Genomic DNA, 15,520 nt, shown 5'->3' on the forward strand with positions numbered 1-15,520 from the left:
CTGATAGAGCTGGCCTGTACTTGATCGATAGCCTTTCAATTACTAGCGGCAATACAACACCGTATTTTCAAGCCAGTTCCACTTTCCCGATTTATATATCGTGGTTATGGTGTACCCCTGTTATGTACACTATGATGCCTAGTTGTTGTGTGCTCTTGTTATGATGGTTTGGCAATAAACTCTCTATATAGTATATTATGAACCTATCATCTGCCAGCTATCCTTACTTCTGGAGCCTATTTTTTTGTGTACTTGTGCCAGATTATATAAATGCATGCACCATATTACAGCACACATGAGCTCTCTCATCAGAATCCAGTGATAGCACACAAGTGTTTACAGGGGCGCCCCTATATTAGAATATCATCTGCATTACAAAGATAATCTCACAACTATTTATGTTTTCATGGTTCTCAGATATTATACGCAATTACAGTGAATATCAGAATCCGCGCATCAGAAGAATATTCTGGAACACTGCAATGAGTTACAAAATTAGCACCAAGGCATTGAGTGCCATTCTGGAAGCAATGAAACTCATACACTCCCCACCTGCTGATTCTTGTTCAGAATATCATCCTAATGACTATTCTAACCTCGAGGAGTCAAAGGCAGATGGCATGTCCTGTTCACCCATCAAGGTGCCTGTTCTAATTTGGCAAGGTTTTATTGATTGCGCGTATCTTGCATATGTTGTCTTGCATTTCTTCTACTTTGTTGCACCGCCATCTTCTTAGTTTACTCATCATATAACTCGAGATGCCATGCCCATCCATTATCAATACATATTCCATCTGTCATCATACCATGTTTTTCCACTCAAATGCTGTTCTTGTGCATTAGACATCAAAAAGGAAGAGGGTGATTGCCGAACCTGAAGGAGCACCAACAAAGTCCTTGAAAAACGTGGTGGTGCCGGAGAAATCAGACAACGCCCCACTTACATTGGCTGTACAACCAGTGACACTAAACGTAGGACCGACTCCAGCAGACTGTACCCATACTTCACTGGCCACACCACTAGTCCCACCACACAGGACCTGCACTCCAGCAAAAGGTATACCGATTTCATTTGCCATAGCACCAGCTGTACCACAGAAAAATCCCACTCCAGCAAAAAGTACAACAAGTCCACCGGCCGAAGAACTATCCCAACTGCAGAGACGGCCAATTCCTGCAGATTGGAACCCCATTCCATTTATTCCCAGTTTAAAAGACAATGCTTTCAATGTTGTTAGGGACTACGTGCATATATTCCCATCATGGGAAGATTATAGTGAAGACAAACACCATTTACACATCTTCCTGTCCAACTTACATGTAAGTGCTATTATTCATGGTTATTATTTTCCTGTTTTCTGCTGATCGAACACATCAATGATTTACATTACATTGTTGTAACTAGGCGAGGGTCAATCTGGATAGTCATGACGAGCAAAGCTTGCTTGTGCTTTTCAAGGAAGCATTGCAGCAGTATCGGTGTTACCTGAGGAAATCACACTTTGATGGCAAGTCTATAAACGAATTTCCGGTGAAGTCTCCTGTGCTAAATTTAGAAGACATTGAATGGAAAAACCTTGTTATGCACTGGTCTCATTCCCAGGATGAGGTACTGTCTATGAAATCAAATGATAATTTGAACTTCTACTTTTCCGCATGTGCCTTATGGATCTTTTTTGCAGGAAATCTGCTCGAAGAAGAATTCTGGTTTGAAAAGAACGACAGGATATCGCAAATATGTTGCCCGCTGCTTTGCTCTTGTTAGTACCTGTTGTCCTGTATCACTGTACTTGCATACATACCTTGTTCATTATGTGACAACAGTATGCATGATAGCTTGCTTATCAATTGTTCGCTCCAAATTATCTGATCTGTATGAATGGTTACATTAGTGTAGAATATATCCAATGCCAATGATTTTTTTAGCTCTGCATTGTTCTTGTAAGTACATGCTGTCCTTTATCAGTGTACTTATATTGACAGGTAGTTGTTCATGTATCATCACTCTGCAGCTTATTTTCCTTTGCCCTCCATTTTCTACACATCAGATATATATTTACTCTTACCATAAGGTTGGTACTGAAGAAGTTTAGCTGTGCATTGCTCTTGGCTGTGCCTTTTGCCTGTATCGCTGCACATACATTTATAGCTACTTGGTTATGCAGCATCACTCTTCATTTTATCTTAAATATTCTCCATTTTTTCGTATATTATCACATCTATATTTACTCTTAACAAAATGTAGAATAAAGGCAATGCTTATGAAGAAGATTCTGTGGTAAACTTCTTGAATTGCCCCCCCCCCCATCAGCATGGACAAGGGCTTTATAGAGCCTGTCTTCACCAGTAATGTAAGTTTGTCCTTCTCAAGCCTTCAAACTTTGTTGTGTATATTTGGTTAGGCATGATTGCAACAGTTGTTTATTTTTGGTGTTTGCATCAAATTGCATGTTTAAAGTTTATTATGTAGTTCATAAACAAAAGTTTGTCCTTCTCAATTTAAGTTTTCAGTTGTACAACCAAGTTCCTTCTTCATACCATGTAAATTAAACTATACAAAGCAAGTGATCTTCTTTTGTACTGCATGTATGCTTCTGTTCTTCATCCGTAATCCAGTGGTGTGGTGAACCTACCCACTACAACACAATGTCATATTCTGCAATGTCTTAACTATGAACAATGTCATATCATTCTACTATTATTTAAACCGCCTCTTTATTTGCCAATCTGAAATGGGATAAATTGACAGCACACTAACCATTGATACTTATGAGTTCTTGATCTGTAATCCAGTGGTGTCGTGAAGCTGCCAACTCCTTCACAATGTCATTTCCTGCCATGTCTTGACCTGAACAATACCATATTGTGTTAATGCAATTTTAAACCGTGTCACTTTATTCGTCAGTAAGAAATGTGATGAATTGTCAGCACTGATACTTTTATGTGCAAAACCTGTCATCTGTTTGCTTGTTTATCTTTCAGAGTGAGGAAGATATAAGTGTTGAACAAGCGCTGTCTCATCATCTTGCTCAGGTGGTTGCGCTGCAGCTCGCCAGCAGGGCTAACCTTTCTTGAACTCTATTGAAGTGCTGTCGGTTTTGTATATTATTTTATCGGCGTGTTTATTTACACTGGTGGCGATCTTTGATGCCCAGTGTATGTAATCTGTTGTCTGCTTGTGCTTTATTATCATAGTGGCGAACTTTGATGCCCAGTGGATGTAATATGTCGTAATTTCTTTATTGTATAGTCTAGGTTTTTTCTTATTCACGATGCTGCAGTTATTTTATTGTATATATATATCCTGTCTTCGCAGTAAACTGGCCAAACCGTAAAATTACGGTACGTAATCAGGCCGTCATGCAATCACGATGTATGATCCACATCATGGGCTTCGTCAAACTGGCCCACTAGTAGATTCGGGCCTTTAATAGGCCGAGTAACCCCCGGCCCTCTTTTCGCAAGAAAACTCAATGGGCTTTTAGGAGGCTGAGAAGTAGGTTGGGCCTGAAACGTGCCGAACAGCTCACGGGCCGGCAGCAGCCCGAAATGGACCCCGACCCATGATTGTGCGAATCAAATCACGGGCTTTTAACATGCCAAAATTGTCTCGGTCCTTGTTCGGCCCAATCAGATATCGGCTGCGAGCAGGCCGGATGCAAACCCGGGCCGTAGTTAGGCCCAACTATATGACGGGCTTTTAACAGGCCGAAATTAATATAGGGCCGAAATGTTAAACGGGCCCTTAACAGGCCGAAACTAATATCAGGCCGAATTACTAAATGGGCCTTTAGCAAGTGGTCCCAAAAGCATAGCGTCCAGTTAACGGGCCCAATCTGATATGGGCCATAATTGAGGCCAAAGCCTCTTAAAGGGCCGGACCTGATCTGGGCCGTGATTTGGCCCAGAACGTGGGAGGCTTTTAACGGGCCGGATCTCATATGGGCCATTATTAGGCCCGGAACATGGCAGGCCATTAATGGACCGGATCAAATATGGGCTCGCATTTGGCCCAAAACATGGCAGCCAGTTAATGGGCCGGCCTACTAGGGTCCTCAAAATCTTGTGGGCCTACAGCTAGGCCGACCCATTAGTGTCGGCGAAATCTCGTGGGCCTTTAGCTGGGCTGGCCCATTATGATCCGCAAGAATTTTGTGGGCCTTTACCTGGGCCGGCCCATTATGGCACACAAAAATCTTGTGGGCCTTTACCTGGGCCGGCCCATTATGGCCCACGAAATTTTGTGGGCCTTTAGCTGGGCCAGCCCATTATGGTCTGCAAAATCTCGTGGGCCTTTAGCTGGGCCGGCCCATTATGGTCTGCAAAATCTTGTGGGCCTTTAGTTGGGCCGGCCCATTTAAACTTGATGGGCCGTGCCACGTGTCGACATATCATAGGCGCCTTCTGTCCAATGAGTGGATGACATCTGTCCCAACGATGAGCCGACACATGTTTCCTCCAGCCAATGATGATTTTACACGTGGAAAATCCCCATTGGTCGCGGCTGCTAACGGGTTATCGAATCCAAAACCCGACCCGATAGCTTAACGGTGTTCCGTTACGGTGGATGCCACGTGTCGGTCACCCTTGACGAAAGCACTTCTGTGACGCGCGATTTATCGTCATGGAAGTGGACAGTTCCGTGATGATAATTTTGGTAATGTCATGGAACACTTCTACGACAGCACATGTATGACTATCTTGATTCTGTCATAAATTTGTCATGGATGTACATGCATGACAAAAAACGCGACCTACTGTGACAAACACGTATCATCACAGAAGTGTATTTTTTTTGTAGTGTTATTTGCTTAAACACAAGTCTGATGTTGAGCAAGTCTTCTATAAGTTCCAGGCTCATGTCGAACGCCTTTTGGATTGCAAAATCAAGGCCATTCAGTTCGATTGGGGTGGTGAATACCACAAACTCCCTCGCTACTTTCAACGCACGGGCATCTCCCACCGTGTGTCGTGTCCACATACATCTCAGCATAACAGTATTGCCGAGCACAAACACTGTCATTTGGTCGAGATCGGCCTTGCCTTACTTGCGCACTCGTCTCTCCGATTCCGATTTTGGGATGAGGCCTTTCTTACGGCATCTTATCTCATCAACCGTATGCCCACTCTGGTTCTCAACAAGGACACGCCCTTGTTCCGACTCTTTCATGTTCAACCCAATTATTCCTCTCTTAGGATTTTTGGGTGTGCTTGCTGGCCTAGTCTCCGCAAGTACAATGCTCACAAGCTGGAGTTCCGTTCCAAGATGTGCATATTTCTTGGCTATAGCCCTCAGCATAAGGGCTACAAGTGTCTTGATCGCACCTCGGGGAGGATCTATATTTCTCGTGATGTTGTTTTCGATGAGACAGTTTTTCCTTACTCCAACCAAGGTGTTTCGGTTGACATTGCTTCTCTTGAGGATGCCCTCACTTTTCCATCTAATGAACCGGTTTTGGATGTCCATGTGCGGAAATACGACCTGTCATATTTTTCATCTGACTTGTTTCCTGTAGATGATGATTTATTGTCTTCCCAGGAACCCGTCGCTGCACCTGCACCCGCCGATGTGATCGACGTGCATGCCCCCAACGTGCATGCCATGCCTCTGAGCTCCATTATCCTCAACAGTACCACATCTAATCATGCCAGTTTGTAATTCCTGATAATATTCCTCTATAGAATTTTTTCCTTGTCTTAAATGCTGCAATTTTTGAAGTAATTCACGTTGATAATATGGTGGAACCCAACGAGTACGCATAGCAATTTTCAAAGCAGCCCAAGTAGTTGGAATATTATTCGGATATAATCTACGATGTTCAGACCACCACACAGAAGCAAAACTAGTGAAAGCACAAAGTGCAGCAACAACACGTCCCTCCTCGGGATATTCTAAACATGTAAAACGTTGTTTGGTTTCTAACTCCCAAGTAAGATATATATCAGGAACATATCTACCCTAAAATGGTGGAATATTCAATTTTAGTTTAGGGAGATGGTCATGATCTCGTACCTGAGGGGGAGCCCTACCATTGCGATTGTTTGCATGTGGACGACCTGGTGGTTGTGGTGCTGGTGGTTGCACGTAGTTCTGATTTTGATCAACCTCATCCTCGTAATCTCCCGCATAATCATCCTCCTCCTCATCAGCACCAGGAGCCACAGAAGTATCAACAGCAGCACCAACAGTTTGGCCAGGCTCAAGAGGGATACGGCTCGCTCGGCAGAGGGCTGTTTCGCGACGTGGAGGTAGTCGTCGTCGTCGTTGTTGTTGTTGCAGAGGTGCGGCAGGTGCAGCTGGTGGTGGTTGTGGAAGACGCGCAAGCAGTTCATTAAATTTGTTATCAAGCTTTCTTTCGAACGTCTTCTCAAGGCCAGTTATCTTATCCATGGCCTCTTCAAAATTGTTCAGCACATCTTGCACCAGTTCAGTCATCATTTGCTAAAATTTATCATGCAACTCCTTATTCGTCATGTTCTCCCAGTCAGTCTCATCGACTTGTGATCCTGCCATGGTTAGCAGCAATAGAAACACACAAGAATATGATCCTACAAACTACTAGAAAATGGTGGTGGTGGGGCATTGACACGTGTCCAACGTATCTATAATTTTTTATTGTTCCATGCTATTATATTATCCATCTAGGATGTTTTATATGCATTTATATGCTATTTTATATGATTTTTGGGACTAACCTACTAACCCAGAGCCCAGTGCCAGTTTCTGTTTTTCCTTGTTTTTGAGTATCGCAGAAAAGGAAAGCCAAACGGAGTCCAATTGACCTGAAACTTTACGGAACTTATTTTTGGACCAGAAGAAGCCCACGGAGCATCAGAGATGGACCAGAAGAGTCCGGGGCTGCCCACGAGGGTAGGGGGCACGCCCCCCTACCTCGTGGACAGCCTGGAGACCCCCCTGACTTGTTCTCGACGCCAAAACCTCTTATATATACAGAAATTTCCAGAAAGAAACCTAGATCGGGAGTTCCGTCGCTGCAAGCCTCTATAGCCACCAAAAACCAATCGGGACCCTGTTCCGGCACCCTGCCGGAGGGGGGATCCCTCATCGGTGGCCATCTTCATCATCCCGGCGCTCTCCATGACGAGGAGGGAGTAGTTCACCCTCGGGGCTGAGGGTATGTACCAGTAGCTATGTGTTTGATCTCTCTCTCTCTCTCGTGTTCTTGATTTGGCACGATCTTGATGTGTCGCGAGCTTTGCTATTATAGTTGGATCTTATGATGTTTCTCCCCCTCTACTCTCTTGTAATGGATTGAGGTTTCCCTTTGAAGTTATCTTATCGGATTGAGTCTTTAAGGATTTGAGAACACTTGATGTATGTCTTGCATGTGCTTATCTGTGGTGACAATGGGATATTCACGTGATCTACTTGATGTATGTTTTGGTGATCAACTTGCGGGTTCCATAACATTGTGAACTTATGCATAGGGGTTGGCACACGTTTTCGTCTTGACTCTCCGGTAGAAACTTTGGGGCACTCTTTGAAGTTCTTTGTGTTGGTTTGAATAGATGAATCTGAGATTGTGTGATGCATATCGTATAATCATACCCACGGATACTTGAGGTGACATTGGAGTATCTAGGTGACATTAGGGTTTTGATTGATTTGTATCGTAAGGTGTTATTCTAGTACGAACTCTTGAATAGATCGATCCGAAAGAATAACTTTGAGGTGGTTTCGTACCCTACAATAATCTCTTCGTTTGTTCTCCGCTATTAGTGACTTTGGAGTGACTCTTTGTTGCATGTTGAGGGATAGTTATATGATCCAATTATGTTATTATTGTTGAGAGAACTTGCACTAGTGAAAGTATGAACCCTAGGCCTTGTTTCAACGCATTGCAATACCGTTTGTGCTCACTTTTATCGCTTGCTACCTTGCTGTTTTTATATTTTCAGATTACAAAAACCTATATCTACAATCCATATTGCACCCGTATCACCATCTCTTCGCTGAACTAGTGCACCTATACAATTTACCATTGTATTGGGTGTGTTGGGGACACAAGAGACTCTTTGTTATTTGGTTGCAGGGTTGTTTGAGAGAGACCATCTTCATCCTACGCCTCCCACGGATTGATAAACCTTAGGTCATCCACTTGAGGGAAATTTGCTACTGTCCTACAAACCTCTGCACTTGGAGGCCCAACAACGTCTACAAGAAGAAGGTTGTGTAGTAGACATCGGGCGTCACAAATCCGTCAAGCAAATCTCAAATTCTTACTAGTTCTTACCCAGTAGCAGGCGGTGATCGGCAACCGTCGTAGTCAAAATTCTCAAAGCTTGGATAGAGCGATTACCAGGGAGAGTCAAACGCACGACGTAGATGTATGTGGAGCTGGGAAGGCTTATAATATGGTAGCAAAAAGGGTCAGCAATAATCAATTCAGAGATGCAAAGTTGAATTAACGCTCAACGACGGTACTCTGCTGGTCCTAGGCTAGACCATGCTAGAGACGCGAGCCTAGAACACTAACAAAATCACGGCGCTACACGTAAACAAGGGAGGAGCACACTCTGAATTTTTTTCCTTTTTTTTGCACCTTTTTCCTCTCTTTTTTGCTCCGCAACAATTTTTTTTCTCGAAAAAGTCTACAAATGGTCTAAAAACTGCCTAGCCAGAATTTTCCAGAGTTAGTTTTTTAAACTGGAACTATTTTTCTACTGCGAGTATCACGAAAGTTCGGGAGTCCTACTCTATCACGACTCGGAGTATGGCGTGATCTGGAAATCCAAAACAAAGTAACAAAATACTGGACTCGGACTGGTGGCGGAGATGAATCTGGTGGAACTCGGACTGGTGGCAGCGATGAATCTGGTGGAACTCGGACAGGTGGCGGATATATGTTGCAGGTGGACTCGGATTGGCGTGATGGCAGCGGATAGGTGGCGGCGTATATGGACTCGGATTGACGGTGAATATGTGGTGGTGGTATATGGCAGCGACGATGAAGTTGATGCGGTGGTGGTATACGGCAGCAGCGGTGATGATGATGTGGTGGTTATATATGGCAGCGGCGACATGACAACCTATGAACAGAACTCGAAACTCTAAAGGACTAGACGCTAAGACCAGCAACTTGACACGATGATGCAACCACAAATTCAACAAAGCAAATACAGAAAAGATTATGCAAAGGCTCAGATTGGTTCGGATAGGATGAACTAACCCTAATTTTTTTTGGCTTTTTTGTGGTCTATAGGTATGAAGAACAGACTCGATCTAAACTACGAAAAAACTATAAAATCTCACCGAGCAACCTGGAAATCTGATACCACTTGATAGAGGCAAAGGTGTCGCATCTTTCGATGAGATGGTGGCTATCGTTTTGGAGGAAGTCGACTTTGACGATCCGACTACGAACGTGCGAGGACGTCGCGCCTTAGCAATCGCTAAACCAACTCCGAGAGGTTACTGACAACGCCGGAGCACGATCAACCTGACCATGAAGGTCTGCTTCCTGCAGGCAAACGAAGAACAAGCAAGAAACTAAGATTGCAATCTGGATATAGCGAATATAAGAGGAAAGCTTTATTGATCATGGTGGGGTTCTGTGACGCCTTTGTCTGGTCGTTGAACACAAACGAAGTACGCGAAGTTGCAGCTATGGCGAACTTTAATCTAAACAAAACCCGAAGTCTAAACGATGCCCTAAGGGCTGTATATACGGAGTAAGAGGGGGGAATTTCGTGGCCCTTGGAGGAGGGGTCCGAAACCAACCCTAACTCTTGTTTCCCCACACATACAGACTCTAAAAACAGCCTATACTCAAGTATTTCGAAATTACATGGCCCTGGCCCAATAATAAGGTGACACATCACCTATAATAGCCTCTGGACGAAATTTATGAAGTGGCATCTTGTATATTTTGTCCAAGGCTTCACGCACTCATTATGGTGGCTTCAAAGTCCTGAAATCATCACTTGTAACTCCGTTCTTGTTCCTTGCGCATGCCATCATCTCCATGCTTGATCTTGCTCCAATGATCATCCTTCTTATCCAAGCTAGGCCCTTCATTTGTAAGCAAGACAAATGTATCCAATTTAGGCAGCATCATATTCTCACGAACATTAGAATCATTACCAAGAAACGAAAGTACCTGGTAATTTAATTGGCATGCGCGAGCTCTAGTAATTGGTCCTGTATATGTATCAGTAGGGGCTGTGGGTGTAACTTTGTTAGTGATGTCCTCATCAGATCAGGGCATGCAGATCTTTTGCATGTCCTCACGTCCACAAGTCATGATGTTTTCAGCAACATTACATTCAGAAATTGTCAAACTCACTTTCTTACACCATGGTATATACATATTTCTTGTGGAAACCCACGTAAACCAAACAAATCAGGTAGACAAGTGGTAATTTGAGTGGGGTCTAAGTAGAAGAAGCAAGAGCTTTTTGAGATAATGAAGAGTAAGCAGTACTTCTAACCTCCTGTTGTTGTATTTGTGAGTACCAGAGTTGGTGTTGATCTCTTGTCTGAAGCAATTACTATTGCTACTGGGTTGGAGGCATTATAGCAAAGGATAGGCCGGAACGGTTTCTTATAATAAGCAAAGCGTTCTTGAGAACACACACGAGTTTCATCTTGTAACTTTCATCATGTTTGTTTGATTCGCGTTCGCTACTTTCATAATTTGATACGTTGGTGAACCAGTGCTTGGGTGCTGTTCTTACTTGAACAAGCCTCGCACTTATGATTACCCCCTCTCGCAATCATCTGCAACTACGAAATAAGAAGTAGGATAAATCTAACCATAGCATGAAACATATGGATCCAAATCAACCCATTATAGAATAGCGCATAAAATAGGGTTTAAGCTTATATCACTCTAGCAACCCATCATCTAATAACTACTCCACAATGCCTTCACTTAGGCCCAAGTATGGTGAAGTGTCATGTAGTCGACGTTCACATGACACCACTAAAGGAAGCAACAACATACATATCATCAAAATATTGAACGAATACAAAATTCACATGATTACTTATGACAAGACTTCTCCATGTCCTCAAGAACAAAAGTAACTACTCACAAATCATATTCATGTTCAAGATTAGAGGGGTATTGAATATCATCAAGGATCTGAACATATAATCTTCCACCAAATAAATAAACTAGCATCAACTACAAGATGTAATAAACACTACTAGCAACCCACAGGTACCAATGTGATGTTTTAAGACAAAGATTGAATACAAGAGATAAACTAGGGTTTGAGATAAGATGGTGCTGGTGAAGATTTTGATGAAGATTGATCCTCCCACGATGAGAGGGTTGTTGGCAATGTCGATGGCTTCAATTTCCCCCTCCCGAAGGGAAGTGTCCCCGGCAGAATCGCTCCGCCAGAAAGCAAAAGTGCTCATGCCCAATTCCCATGTAGCAATTTCAGGCCGATTCGAGGGGCTAGATGTAACGCCTAATATGCGGTCCTATCCTCAAGGAACTTAGAAGTCCTGGTAAGGATAGAAGTGCTAATGAGGACATCACTACCACAGTTACACCCACAACCCCTGTTGTTACATACATGGGACCAATTACTAGAGCACACACATGCCAATTAAATTACCAGGTACTTTCGTTTCTCGGTAACGATTCTAATGTTCATGAGAATATGATGTTGCCTAAATTGGATACATTTGTTTTGATTACAAATGAAGGGACTATATTGGACAAGAAAGATGAACATTGGAGCATGATCAAGCATGGAGATGATGGCATGTGCAAGGGGAACAAGAACGGAGTTTCTGGTGGAGTTTTCAACACTTGGAGCCACCATGATGATGTACAAGTGCATGGACGAATATACAAGATGCCCTTTCATAAATTTCTTCCATAGCTTAATATAGGTGTTACGCCACCTTATTTTTGGGCCAGGCCCATGTAATTCAAAATACTACTTATAAGCTATTTTTTAGAGTCCGCATTGTAGGGGAAATGACTCAGGATGTGCTTTATTCCCACCTTGCCAAGGGGAAAGAAATCCCCTCTCTTTCCCCCCTACAAATACAACCCTTAAGGCACCGTTTAGACTTTGGGTTTTGTTTAGATTAAAAGTCCGCCATATTTGCAACTTTGCATACTTAGTTTGTGTTCAACGACCAGACAAATACGCCATAGAACCCCACCTTCATTAATAAAGCTTTCCTCTTATATTCGTAATATTCAGATTGCAATTTCAATTTCTTGCTTGTTCTTCGTATGCGTGTAACCTTGCTAACAAGTGTGCTCCTTGTACTTGTGCATACACAATCAATACAACCAAAGAAGGAGCAGGGTTTTATGCTTAACAGCGGCCTGAACCTGGGTATACTTCGTTTGTTCTGCTAGTTCCGCTCTTTGTGCTCACCGATCTCCCAGTAGAACCACAAATGGGCCTTTGTTGGTCCCATAGATCGTCACGCACGACACCTAGGGGTCGAGCTTTCACGAATTGGAGGGGGATTCATCGAAGAACACGAAGAACATGGGGAAGAATGGGGAGAAATCACAAGAGAACACTCAAGAGCAAGTCCAATCACACATCCACTAGAGTAACAAACACATGGATCCACAAGGTACATGAACAATGAAAGGGAAAGATACAAGGTAGAGTTAATCCCAAATCCAAAGGAGATGGGGTCTTGGTGATCTAGGTAGATCCTTCCCATAATGGGGTTTTTGAATCCCTCAAGATCTTCTCACATGCTCGCATGGAGGTCTTGAACACCATGGGAGTGGTCTCTCTCTCTCTCTCTCTCTCAAGAGAAGTACATGTAGGAGAAAAGCTCAACTAAGATGAGCTATCACATTTTCTAAACCTAGAATGAAGGTGGAGGTGGAGTATATATAGGCAAGTCCATGAAGGGGTAAGTGAGAGGGGATACATGGGCCTCGGGCCCTGTCCATGCGCAGGCAGGCACCAGATGTCCGTGTTGGGGGCCGTATGTCCGGCTGTTCGCGAGATGCCGGATGTTTGGGTACTGGCGGGATGTCCGGCCATTTGATGGCCTTTGATGCTGTACTCCTTTGCCGAATTTCCACGGGAATGCCGAATGTACGGGCTGTCAGGGTCGGATGTCCAGATCCTGTAGCTTCAGAAGCTCCGACTTCTTCTGTCTCCTCTTTCATGCTTCCCTCGCAGATGGCATAGTCGTTCCTTGGCGCTTGTACTCCTCCTCGTCATCCGCGAAGCTCCGACAATACATGTGTATGCACACAAGTGGAGTGTCAAGTAGTATACCATCCTCGTAGGGGTCAAGTGAACACATGTAAAGGAGATGATCCACCTTTAGGTATGTGAAGTAGATGTCGCATGTGTCACTTGCCAAACGAACTCTTGACATGGTGATGTCCGTAGGATGCTTTGCATCATCCCCTCCTCGACATGTAGAAGTGGACGTTCACCAAGTACTCATCATCTTCAAGCTCCAATCTCGCACCATTTTGGGATTCCTTCAAAAGGAGCAAGAACAACAAACACTTGGAAAAACAAATATGGTTAGCGTTAGTGCAAAACCAAGCATTCAAGTGGTTATTCACCAAACAAGTCGTCATCATGCATAGTATATGGTGTAACAAAGGATTGTGCATGTCATGTAAGCACATAAATTGAGAAAAATCAAGGTCATCATGGAAACAAGCACGTAAATGTGAGGTAGTGATGCAAATATGTGTGACAAGAGAATAAGCATCTATCTCAAGTTCATAGCAAGCATGCATAAAGCGGTCAACAAATGGTCTATGGTATGCATAAGAACCATTCACAACACCAAAGAAGATGATATGTCTAAGCACATGGGTAAAGTGCAAGACAATCCAAGCATAACGTGCATAGGGTGTAGTGAAGATAGTGTGGCACTCAACACAATAGAAAGAGCAATTGTTCATCGTGTGTGAGGCAATCAAGTCAATCTTGTGACAAGAAATGGGACATGGCATATGTGGAGAAATGACATTGTTGCAATCAAGCATATCATAGTAGCAAGTAATCCAAGAATAGGATGAAACACACAAGGTATATATGTCATGAGGCATGGAAAGGTGGAGATGACAAGTCGAAGCAAGATCTCCAACATGTGCGCAATCAAGTGGTCCAAGATGACCAATAAGTCTCATGGTGGAAGCAACACAAGTAGTATGATCCACAATATCCATGATCAAGGTTTTGGGGTTCTCGAAACAGAAGGATATCACCTCAAAAGTGTGTCCTTGTGCGCCCTTCACAATGCCAAAGCACAAGCAAGTGCGATGTACAAGCGCGTCGGTTGAAAGTTGTTCGCTCTCAAGAGCTCGGATTGTCAACTCACGTGACATGGAAGGCGACACGAAGTCCAAGTATCCTACACATGCACAAACAAAAGCAAAGAACGTATGCGCAAGGTAGATAAATACATCATGCATCATGATGGTTCTCTTCTCTTGCACATAACCATTAGAAGCACAAGTGCATGAATAATATGATGCAACAATCTTAATTTTCATGGCACTATGCATATGGTGCAAATAAGGAAGGCAAACATGCTTCACATGAAATATGTCACTAGCTCCAAATATACGGGAGAAAGCTATGGGGGCAATCTCATTAGCAAGACTAAAATCATTGTTGCACTCAATACATGGCAAATCATCTAGCATGAGAGAGGCAACATATGGAGACATATGACAAAATCCAATAGCAATCATGTGCAATGCATGGAAATGGTTGTCATCAACTGCATGAAATGAGCAAGTATGAATCATTGGTGATGCAATACACAAAGCAAGAAAATCAATCATGTCGTGCAAACTAGTGGAGCAAAGATGCAACACACTAGAGGAGATCATGGCAATCATATCATGTGAGCAAATAGTAAATATAGGCAATGCACATAACATATCGCAAGCACGAACACAAAGCAATATCAAAGTATCATCATAGGCATGGGGTACAAAGCAAACATGGCAATAAGAAGCAATACCCCACCAAGCTTGCAAATACACATACAAGTAGTAGAATCAATCATCATGTGTAATGCAAAGCATGGGTCACAAATGCATGACAAAGGCATAGGAATGAGCATATCATGCAAAGTGAACATGGCAATATGGGAAAATGATACATAATGGACAATAAACCATAACCACGTGAGGGCCATGTAGAAGAAATGTGTGAAGTTCTTGCACAAAGAGGGCGGGTGGAGGGTAAGCACACCATGGTGGCGCATGTGTTCATTGCTCTCTAGAGCTCGTTTCGTCAACTCATGCGCTTGGGAGGTTGACGAGTAATTATGGGGACCTACACAACAAATACACAAACGAAAGAAATTGTGTGTGTGGTAAATTTCACATCATCCATCATGATGTGTATGTGCATGTGAAAGTTAGCACAAGATAAGCATGGCTCAAAGAAATTTGAAGCATGGTATATAAACATGTCATCCATCATGAAAGAATAGTTGTTATGTATAACACGATGGGGACGCAAATTGAGCTTGCAAGTATATGTCACAACAATAGCATTTTTATTCATGGGAAGC

Source organism: Aegilops tauschii, chromosome 4 (genome assembly GCF_002575655.3).
Source record: "Aegilops tauschii subsp. strangulata cultivar AL8/78 chromosome 4, Aet v6.0, whole genome shotgun sequence".
NCBI classification, from domain to species: Eukaryota; Viridiplantae; Streptophyta; class Magnoliopsida; order Poales; family Poaceae; genus Aegilops; species Aegilops tauschii.